Here is a 12,102-nt window from a genome sequence, read left to right as displayed (position 1 = left end):
AGTCTGGATGCTGTGTCGGGAGTCCCACACTGGAAGGGAACCGCTACAGTGGAGTCTGGATGCTCTGTCTGGAGTCCCACACTGGAAGGGAACCGCTACAGTGGAGTCTGGATGCTCTGTCTGGAGTCCCACACTGGAAGGGAACCGCTATAGTGGAGTCTGGATGCTATGTCTGGAGTCCCACACTGGAAGGGAACCGCTATAGTGGAGTCTGGATGCTGTGTCTGGAGTCCCACACTGGAAGGGAACCGCTACAGTGGAGTCTGGATGCTGTGACAGGAGTCCCACACTGGGAAGGAGAAAGGTTACAAGTGGTTTCTGGATTGTTCCATTTCCATGATCCTGACAATAAATCAACCTAGAAGTTTATGGGGGAGTTTTCAGTACTTTTTCCCCTACTATTTCAAGAAAATCCATGTTTGTTGTCCTTCCTCCAGTGAACAGGGCACCCACTTCCTACGCTTTACTAAACACATTTCAGTCATTAACACACAGCAAAACGGAATTACATCCACCCTCCTCCCCATTCATTGGACCCACAAGTCAGTTTCTCTCACTTCCTCTGATAGCAATCCCATCCCCCGCTCCGCGTCTTCTGAACAAACAGCCACAACTCTTCCACACGCAGCCAATCCTGCAGCAGCTCCGCTCAATCCTTGGACGAGAGACAGGTCGTTTTTCAAACAGTGAGGTAGCAAAACCTTGACTTGCTTCCCCTTGGTGAGGAAAAACATGTCTTGTGTCACACAAACCCCAGTCGGGTCTTCCTAGCCGCTTGCCAAAAGTCATCACATCATGGCAGCTGGCCCCTCCAGTCCACTGCCGCCCTAAGTGGACAAAGAACAATAAGGAGCCCAGCAGCACAGTCAACAGTCCCCAGCACTTCTTGTCATTGTTTGAAAATAGGAAAATGCAAGGGGATAGTTCACCAGGGTAGAAGGGAAAGCTTGGGAGGAAACAAAAGCCGAGAACTGCTCCCTGCTGTTCTTAAATACTCAACTTTTCTGTGTATTTAAATAAGCTTCAGAATGACCATTGGTCCATCAAGTTTCCACCGTCCCTTCTCTTTCTAACTATAGCCACTCCCCTCCAGCCGCTTTCTTTGCTATTTCTTAGCCATGCTGTTTAGTTTATCCCAAGCATTCTCTGGATTTTTTCCATTTCGTTGAGAGAACATAGGAGCTTGAGCAAATGTCTTCTGGTGTCCTTATCGTCGTATATGTCCCCAAAGACAACTTCTCAAAAGAAAGTAAGGGAAAGAGGGGTTGCAAACTTGTTCACCTAGTCCTGTCTGCTTAAGCAGTGGAAGGTGCCACACTGCCTTTGCTGACTTAAGATGGATTCGTGAATAATTGGGTCTTGTGTAACATTCAAGTCACCAAAATCATTTTTACTTTATTCTCTTGATGGCATCAATAATTAGCTCTAAGAAAAATGTTAACTACGAGATTTTAAGACTTGTTCCTGGTTCCTGTGAATTGGATTTAATTTCCTGATTTGTTGTTGTTGCCTTGAGTTCCTGATCCTGACTTCCTAGGCAGTGAGGTCATGGAAGATCTTGATCCTAACCTCCTAAGCAATGAGACCATAGGAATTCCTGATCCCGACCTTCTAGGTAATGGGATCATGGGAATTCCTGATTCTGACCTCCTAGGTAATAGGATCATGGGAATTCCTGATCCTGACCTCCTAGGTAATGGGATCATGGAAGTTCCTGATCCTGACCTCCTAGGCAAAGGGATCATGGGAATTCCTGATCCTGACCTCCTAGGCAGTGGGATTATGGGAGTTCCTGAATCCTGAGTTCCTAGGCTATGGGATTACAGGAGCATGTCACCATGTTCAGGTAGCTTCATGATTTTATTTATTACATTTGTGACTTGTTTTTCTTTAGACTTTCCAGACTTGTTATTAGATATACAAATAAATGAGTTTCTTTTAATATCTAATTTATACTTTCCAGTTTTATCAGCTCTTCATAATCATGAGCCCCAATAAGCCAATATCAAACACACTTTCTCTTTTCTAGTTTCATATTAATTTCATGAACACATTTGCTGTGCCTGAAAAAGTCAGAGTCCAGGGATGACTTGTAGCTGGAGTTACAGGTGCTGTGGCCTGCCTGATGTGGGTGCTTGGAATCGAACTCCGGCCCTCTGCAAGAGTATCACACACTTTTATCCACTTAGTCCTAACTTTTCAGACACATACTTTCTATGTAACAGTAGGCATAAGTGGATTTGGGCGAATTTCCACCAACAGTAGAAACACTGTTGTCTGCTTGGGATTACTGATGTCATCCCTAGTGTGGACGCATCCCAAAGATTGACATCACCGGTCAAAGTGTTCAACGCCAATGGAGGAACTCAGTGAGAAGTCCTCTGCCTAGAGAGATGACTATCGCTTTGTTACTTTGTTTGTCCAGTCCCTTCATAGATTTTCCTGGTGATAGTGTTACCTTTGCTGGGATGAGGCCAGTTTGCTAAGTATACACCCTGTAGACGCACAAAACAAATCAGGAGATCCACCTTTAAAAAAATGGCCTGAGTCGGCAGCAAAAGGAAACATTCATGTGTGATAAAGATTTGTCCGTTTCTGCCAATGTCTAAAGTAATTTCCTCCAACCCAGTAGCTGGTTGAACAATTTGTTTCTTTCTTCTTCCTCTCACCCCTCCCCCACCTTACCCCCAGGCTTGAGTTCTCGCCAGGGGAGGGGTTTTCTCAGCACCAGAAAGTGGACTGGATCCATTGCTCTTTGTTTCCCCATTGTCTCCCAGAAGAGTTCCCAGAACACAGAACAACTAAGTGATCCAGGGAGAGAGCTCTGAAGGGCTGGCGGTGAGCAGGGGTTGGGGTGCCCTGCGGCTGGATGAAACTGAGAAATCCACTGCTTGTGACTGAAGCCCCACGCCTTTCCAGCATTTTGGGAAACTGTGTGGCCCTTAAATTTATGCTTGTGAGTTGGTCTATTCCCAAAATGAGTGGAAGATGAGCAAAGAGCCAGGATGAATGCTCCGAATCTGCATAAGGGAGGGCTGGATAGGCAGAGAGAGCCGCATCCTTCTTAGGGGTCTAGTGGGAGCTAGCTCCACTAGACAGGCATGGAAGCTGATGTGTGGTTCCATCAGGATTACAAAACACATCCCTCTGTTGCTGAGAAACATCGACTGCCAGCATCCAGTCCCTCAGTGTCAGCTGACCTAGCAGAGAAAGGTTCTACTGAGATTTTACAGCTGCTTCTGCGTGAGAAGATCTTTCAATCAAATATTTTTTCTGATGTAGCTAAATCTTTGTTTATTGGAAAGTTTGGGATAAGAGTTGAATTTAGCTACTGTAAGGAATAACCCAAGCTAGGAATGAAATTTAGTGCTTGAATTTAGGGACATTGAGGAAGTAACTTCCGCCAAAAAAGAAATAAATAATGCAAGCACTCGGTAAGGTGAGGCAGAAGGAATGAGCCTTGTCTCCACAAGAAAAAGGAAGAGAGGGAAGGAGACATCGAGGGAGAAAACCAGCAAGACTGTTCACAGCGTGGTCTGAGAAATTGTTTGTAGAAACTACAGTAAACAGCTAATTTTAACATATAATTTGGAGAAAAGCTACAAAAAATTTCAAGGTGACTTTTTATAAAGCTGTCACTGGAAAATATAACCCATAAAATGATTTAGAAGGTCTGGGGTCTATAGCCTGTACTTAGCTGTGTGTGACTGAAGGATAGCATTTAATAATCATGACCACAATGGTGCTCCTCCCTGAGCAGAGTGCATGTGCGTGCACACATTTGCACAGACACACATGAGCTAGGAGATAGAATTTGCCAAAATTATTATTTCTGACTGTTCCTTGTGCTGACCTGAAATTTTTACTGTTTGGTCTCTCAGTGTCCTGGCCCTGACTACAAGCTATCAGCTTCCTTGGCCCCTAACCTCCACTTCCCGTATCCATTAGAAACCTTGATTTTCTTTCTTGGGAACTGTAATTATTTTAACCTTTTTTTCCATTATGCCTTTATAAAATAGTTCTTTCAAGCCTGGGGAGATGGGTCAGTTGGTACCATGGTTGCAATGAAAGCATAACCACCTGAGTTCGGACCCCAGCGCTCTTAACCCAGGGCATGGCAACGTACGTTTGTATTCCTAGTGCTTCCGGGACTCGCTCTCTGCTGAGTCTAGCCAACCCGCAACTTCCTGATTCATACAAAAAAGACTTAAAAGAAGAGAAGAAGGGATGCTGAGCTAACGGTACCCAGAATCAGAGGGCTCATCAGGGGGCCACTGAGCGTGGGCCGAAGAACTCTTTACAGTGTGCTCTTCTTCTGGGATGTTGCCAAGGGGTTTTCATGCTTCTGTGACATTTAGTTTCAGGAAGGAACCTGTAAAAGGGGGAGCAGAATCGCCTGCTCTAGAGTTGGCAAGAATGCTCAGTGGGTAAAGGTGCCTGTGACCAAGCCTGACACCCAGGATTTGATATTGGGAACCATGTGGTAGGAGGAGCACCCTGAATCCCTCAGTGACCTCTGACCTTCACAGATGTGCTCAAGCCCCTGTGCGCCCACTCATGCGGGCATACACACTCGTGCATACATATACACACATACATAAAATAAATAGATACTTAAGGATTTTTTAAAGAAAGGTAGACGGCATTTGAAGAAGAAAAGCCCCTATGTTGACTCTGAGGTCAACAGGCCCACACACAGCCCCACATACATACAAACACTCAGGCAGGAGGACAGAAACAAACACACACAACACAAAAATAATAATTCTTCTAATTATTATTCTTATTATGTTATTACAGGAAACTGGGGAATCCCTACATTGGGTGCCATATATTATTGGGGAGATTGGGGTTCTCACGTTGTATTCTTACTCTCTTTAATAAAAAAAAATTAAAAAATAAACATAAAAGGACAATTTTAAAAACACACGAGGACATAGTTTTTAAATGTAAGGGAAAACAACAAAGTAGCAAGCTGTAGGAGGCAGAAAAAGAGGAAGAGAGAAAACCATGCAGCCACACAGCAGACCAGATAGGAGCAATTACAGAGAAAGAATAAGAAAGCCCAGAGTGTCGGGGAAAGCGTGCTTAGGTTTGGGAAAAAGAGATAAAAAGAAGAAGAAAAAAATCATGTTTTTCTGAATAACCCGGAAAAGCAAGCAGGGTTAGCAGAATACACAGCGGTGACTTTGTGAGTGAGGACTCCGAGGAGGGGCCCCCAGGAAGGAAAAGCACATCTCTTTAACATGGCTTCATGTGAATCAGGCCCCTTGGGTAGTGATCTCTGGTCTCGGTGATTGACAGGCTCATCTGTATAACTTGTTCCTGGGGGCAGATCAGAGTGTCATGAGTCTATCCCGGACCAGAGGCAAATCCTCTGCTTCTAGCCAGAAAGAACTAAACACAGTTTAGCCAATGATTTTAGTGCAGCATCCATACAAGTTATTCATCCTGAATAGTCTCTCACAGCAACCCAGCCCAGAATGAGCACGTACTGATTGTTCAATCGTTCCTATCTTTCTTTATACAGTTACCAATTTTGTATATATCCTTTAACCTTCATTGTCCATCTGGCAACTGTTTCTTTGACTCCTGGCCTGATTCTCGGGTTTCTCCACCGTAGCACTCATAGCTGAGGCTAGGTCAGCTTGCAAGGCGAGGCTGCAGCTGTTTGTCCAGCTGTTTGACTCCGGAGTTTGCTGTGGACTGCGGTATGCACCAGACTGTGGGAGAACAAGAACTCTTCTGAGGAACACACTTAGGAGATAAATTGCCAGGTCACACTGTTCAAATTAATGAGGGTGTTGTTAAATTTTTCTCAGAGGGTTTTGTGAGCATAATTCCAGCCGCAGTGCTTCCGGGTTTGCATGAACACCCACTGCTTTTGGAAGCTTTGATTTGGCGAACATGGTGAATTGGAAACGGTTTAATCTGCATCTCTGTGACTAATGAGACTGGGCATCATTTTCATATTGTACAAGCCAGAACAGAGATCCCAGGACACACCCAGAAAATGCGAAAGTCTGACTGATGGCAGATTAGTCGTTGATTATAGACTGAAGGCACCAGTCTTCCCTGTGGAGAACACATAAATAAGAATCTGTGCTTCATCTCAGGCACAAAGTCTGTTTCCATCAATTGGAGACTCAGTGTAGTGCAAAGCTAAGGAACATTTAGGAGACAGAGGCAATGGGATGCAACACAGGAGAAGGGGGTGCCAACCTAGCATGAAGCCAAGAGTACAGTGGTGAGTTCCTGTGACCTCAGCAACTGGGAGGAAAGGACAAGGCAGGAGTTCAAAGCCACCCTCAGCAATATGGTGAGTTAGAAGCCAGCCTGAGTTACATGGAACTCTGACAGAGAAAGTACAGGGCGGGAAGGGAGAGGGAGGAAAGAAGGAATGCATAGAGAGAGGGGGAGAGAGAAGAAGGGAGAGAGAGAGGAAGGTGTTAGAGAAACAGTTTAATTATCACAAGTCCTTCAAGGGTTGAACAAGACCCATGAAGCACAAATACCATCAAGAGCTAAGTTAGTGAAGTTAAACACACCCTTGACTCACTGATATCATGAATCCATTTGCCACAGATGTGAGTTTGTTTGCAGATTCTTCTCAGTTCTATACCCACCTCCCTACCTCTCTACCGCTACCATCCTAATCACAATCACTCCCCGTGACTTCCAGTGGGACTCCTGTTCACTGGGACTCCCGAGAGGCGTCCTCTGGGCTTGTTCTTCAGGAGTATTTTGATTTCTTATACCACTTCTGCCTTTCATTACATGTCAAAACCTCATCTAATTCCTTCCAAAATCATGTAGGAGGTTTTGTGGGATGATTTGACAAACATATTAAATGTCTAGCTCGGACACACATGGTGCTTCAACAATTTGTTTCAGCTGTCTTTCACACTTTTTACAAGCTTTCCACTTTTATTTTAAAAGTTCTGAACATTTCAAATGCATTGTCATTTTAGTAAAAACATACAGATTTTTTTCACATTTTATTTTCAGTCTATTTGTGCTATAAAAGTCCAGTGACATCATATATGGATATTGTTTTAAAAATAAAACAACAGGAAACAAAACTCTTGCTCGGTCAAATAACAGAATCTTCTAGATTTTCTGCTTAGAAATTTTCTTCTTCAATTTAATAAATACCCTTGGAGGGTTTCCTCTGTTCCAGGCAGCATTCAAGGTCCAGAGGATTTAACAATAAATAATAATTTTTTAAATCCCTGCCACGGTACAATTTATATATCAAAGAACGATACAGATAAACAAATAAAACATGAAGAGAGTTATACAACAAGGAATTCTTTAGAGAAAATACAGTAGAACAAGAAGAGAATGGCAAAGTAGCAAGGAGAGAGAAAGGAAGGAGTTTTTAAATATGGTGGCCAGATAAGACCATGTAGACAGAGACTTCTGTTCTGCCTGGTCACACACCTGTTCAGTCCCAAAGAAACATACTGAGGCTTATAATTATAAACTGTTTGGTCTGTTAGCTCAGGCTCATTATTAACTAGCTCTTGACATTTAAATTAACCCATAATTCTCACCCATGTTTAGCCATGTGATTTGGAACCTTTTATCAGTGAGGCATTCTCTTTTTGCTCCCTCTTTATCTGGCTGTGACTGCATCTCACTGCTTTCCTCTTCCCAGAATTCTCCTAGTCCGGTCACCCTGCCTTTGCTTCCTTCCTGGCTACCAGCCAATCAGCATTTTACTAATCCAATACAAGTGACAAATCTTTACAATATACAAAAGCATTATCCCACAGCAAGATTATCCCAAGAAGAGGTTTAAAGGTTATTTACCAAAATAATCAGCCATTATTTTGGAAGTTTTTATTTTAGAGTCAGTTAAGGAGCTTTGAAGGAGAACTTCCAGCAGAAGGTACAGAAGATGAAAAGACCCTGAGGCGAGAGCATCACTCACAGGAGTAGCAGGAGGACAGCGAGGCTGGGCAGAACACGAGGACAGAGGAGTGACTGAAGCCAGAGAGAACAGGACCTTGAAGATGCTCCTCTCTGCTACTTCATCCTTCAGAAGCTGTGGATTTTTTAAAATATTTTTCATTTTACTTAAAGAGAATCCATCTTGTGTAATGGCATGTATGCAAGTTCATGCGTGTGTGTGATGCTATGTCATCTGTAGAAGCCAGAGGACAACCTCAAGTGTTGGCCCTCACCATCCTCCCTGCTTTGAAAAAGTGCCCCTTCATTGTTCTCTACTGTGTGCTCCAGGCTGGCTGGTCCTTATTCAAGGATTCTCCAGCATCTACACCCCCCTTGCAGTAGGAACCCTGGAGGTAGAGATGCACACACCTGGGAACTTGAGCTCAGGTCCTACATGTCCACAGCGAGCTCTGTCCCAAAGCCATCTTCCCTGCTGCCCACTTCCATTGGCTAGGGTAGTCAATAAAGTGCTGAGTTAGCACAGTGGTAAAGCATATTCGTGCTTTATCACCACCTGAAGGGAATGTTTTCAGTGTCACCATTCACTATGGTACCCGCTGCAGCATTTCCTGAGGGCTTATTACGCAGTAGAGAAAGTTGTCTTCCCATTTAAGCTTTATTAAGAGCTTTGTATTTTGACTGGGTATTGAATTTGTTTCCCATGAATTTGCTTTGATTTCTGCCATTAGTGATATGATCATTTATTAACATATAAAACAAATAGATGAATTTTCTAATATTCAATTGTTGTGGAATAATCTTTTTATACACTGTGGGAAAATGTTGCTCCGATTGGCTTAATAAAAAGCTGAGCAGCCAATAGCTAGGCAGAATTTCTAGGCATAGAGGATGCTGGGAAGAAGAAGGGGGAATTGCCAGACAGATGCAGATGGATGAGGTAATATAGGAGATGAGGTAACAAGCTACAAGGCACATGGCAGCACACAAAGTAATGGAAATGGGTTAATTTAAGTTGTAAGAACTAGTTAGAAACAAGCTTAAACTATCAACGGAGCTTTCAGAGTTAGTAAGTCATCTCTGGGTTGTGAACTGAGAGCTGGCTGGCATGACTAGAAAGACTGGCAAACCAAATCAACTCTGTCTTCTGATGAACCCAATTTGACAATTTGTTTACTATCTGTACGTTATATACGTATATTGTTACATTATATAAAGATACACATTACTAGATTTAAATGATTAAAGGTGTGTTTTGGATTATACGCTTGAACTCATGAGTGAGAGAATCTTTGATACGTTACCTTCTGTTTAAATATCTGCTACTCCCCAAGATTTCCTTTCAACATCTGTGTGTGCATGTATGTATTTGTGTATATTCATACATGTCTAAGCCAGCAGCCACCCTTCCGCTTTACTTTTCAAGACAGGACACCTTACATGGGTTACGAACTTGCTCATTCAGCTAAGCTGACTGGGTCAGGGAGTCCCAGGGATCGTCTGTGTCTCCCTCCCTGGCACTAGGATTACTAGTGTGTGCTGTCATGCCCAGCCTTTTTCACGGGCTCTGGGAACAGACCTCAGATCCTCATGATTATGTCTAAACACTTTGCTGACGGCTAACCTCTCTGGGCCCTGGGAAATGATTTTGATTTTTCTTTTATTCTCTATAAATATTTTTCTATTGTGAGTGCTTCCTGAACGGTTGATAGAATTTATCATCGAAAGTATATGAGATTGAAAATCTTATTCCTAAAAAGAAATTATGGGAAAGTTGTCAATACTAATTCTATTCCCTCAATAGTGTTTAATGGCTCAAACTTTTCTTATCTGGTATTATGATCTCACTGGGAGGTTTGGAAGGAACAGTCTTTCTTAGGGTTTCGGAGCAGAGTCCATGTCTTTGGATGTTTCTCTTTCCCATGCCTGGTGAGCACTGCTTTGTGAGCATAAAGCAGGACATAATCCAACAATTTTCTCATTTTTCTGTAATTGCATTTCAACAGTTTTTATTTCCCAGGTATCTGTTTTTAATAATTTGTATTTTACATTCTTACTTTAATTTGTAAACGTCTAGGCTGATATAGTTGGGCACAAGCAGTTGGTGGGTGTTGATGTCTTTGTGTGTGTGCTATCCCGCCGCCTTCATTCCTTTGTCAGTGTGTTTGCTGCCACCTTTCCTCCGAGCTATTACGTAAGCAACAGAGCTTTGACATGTTGGCATTCTGCTTTCAGTGGATTGGTTTCTCCCTTGTTATTAGTCGCTACCTTTATTTATCTTTATTATTAAATTTGTTTTATTCTCTTCAGTTTTAGTTTTTAAACAGGACATATCATTAATCAGTTCTCTTTTGATCTAGCATTGTAAGTTTTAAGAAAAAAAAAACACAACTTTTCAGGGAATATTTCGGAATCACCCCATAGTTTCAGACACTTTTTTATGACATTTTTCCAGCAATTGAAATTTTTGGCTTAATTTTTGTTTTATTTTGTTTTTGTGCACTAGCGTCTTGCCTGCATGTATGTCCGTGTGACTATCAATGCCCCCTGGAACTGGAGTTACAGACAGTTGTAGGCTGCCATGTAGGTGCTGTGAATTGAACCCGGTCCTCTGAAAGAGCAGTCAGTGCTCTTAACCACTGATCCATCTCTTCAGCCCTTAATTTTTTGTTTGTTTTGCTTTTTGATTATTTCAATCTACCCAGAGAATTCTGTATTTATTTCTATCTGTGAGAAATAACTATGATTTTTTTCTTTTTCCTTTTTACTGTTTTTCTGGATTACTTTTGTCTTTTTTCTTTTTCTTTCTTTTTTTTTCTTTCTTTCTTTTTTTTTTTTGTTGAAGCAAAGCTATTATTTACTTGAGGTTGTTTCCAGACTCACAATCTGGCTTCAGAGTGCTAGTGTTGCCTGCATTTGCCACCATACCTTATGAATTGCCTATTTGGGGCATCAAAATTTAATAGCCAATATTTATAATTGTTTCACAGAATCTGAAGTTTTTATTTATTTTTGAAGACATGATTGTGTATCTCAAGGGTGTGTTGTTACTATACTTCTGTCTGTTTGTGCTCATAGCTTTAGGAGTGCCTACCTAGTGACTTAGAGGATGCTGTGATAGCTGGTGCTCTTCACTGTGGAGGATAACATTTACCGCTAACAACACCCCCCCCCCCCCCCGGTCTTTCCCTCAAGCCGTTCACCCTGAATCCAGGAGTGGCTGACATCAAGGTCTGCACTTGTCTCATTTGCCTTTGCTCGAGTTTCAGTGTCCCTGAATTACATTGGCAGTGTTTACTGAAGGTGGTAGGCTTGACTATTTATTACTGATAAATATGTATCTCAGCTATTTGTGAAAAATAAACTTCAAGACTTCCATTTCATCTCTCTTCCTTATAAGGAATCAAGGACACTGGCCCAGGGCCACCACAAACATATTTCCTATGCTCAAGAGGGAAGAAGAAGCAAGAGGCTTTATGGCTTTCTCATAAAGAACTATGTTGGGAACTCTGCATGACTATGTATTTGTTCCCTTTTAAGAAAAGAAATTAATCATTCTTCATTTCGAAGTGGGTGGAAAGAATCCACCCCAGGGTTATCGCCATCTCTCTATTCTTTTTAATTGCTGGAAAGTAGAAAATGAACAATATTCCAGGTTATGACAGCAAAGTCTCTCTTTCCTTAAAAATAGTGTTTTTGCTCAACTATGTTCATAGCAGCATTATTTGTCATATCCAGAACCTGGAAACAACCTATATGCCCCTTGACCAAAGAATGGATTAGGAAAATGTGGTACATTTACACAATGGAGTACTACATAGCAGAAAAAATAATAGCATGTTGAAATTTGCAGGCAAATGGATGGATCTGAAAAACATATATTAAGTGAGGCAACCCAGACTCAGAAAGACAATTATCATATGTACTCACTCATAAGTGGTTTTTAGACATAAAGCAAAGAATTACCATCCTACAGTTCACAATCCCAGAGAACCTAGACAACGATGAGGACCCTAAGAGAGATATATATGGATTTAGTCTACATGGGACATAGAAAAAGACAAGATCTTCTGAGTAAATTGGGAGCATGGAGGTCATGGGCAAGGGTAGGAGGCGAGGGAAGAGAAAAGGAGGGGAGTGGAGAAAAATATATAATCTAATAAAAACAATTTTAAAAATAGTGGTTTT

This window comes from Microtus pennsylvanicus, chromosome 5, assembly GCF_037038515.1.
Source record: "Microtus pennsylvanicus isolate mMicPen1 chromosome 5, mMicPen1.hap1, whole genome shotgun sequence".
Classification (NCBI taxonomy): domain Eukaryota; kingdom Metazoa; phylum Chordata; class Mammalia; order Rodentia; family Cricetidae; genus Microtus; species Microtus pennsylvanicus.
Note: the sequence above shows the minus strand (reverse complement) of the source record.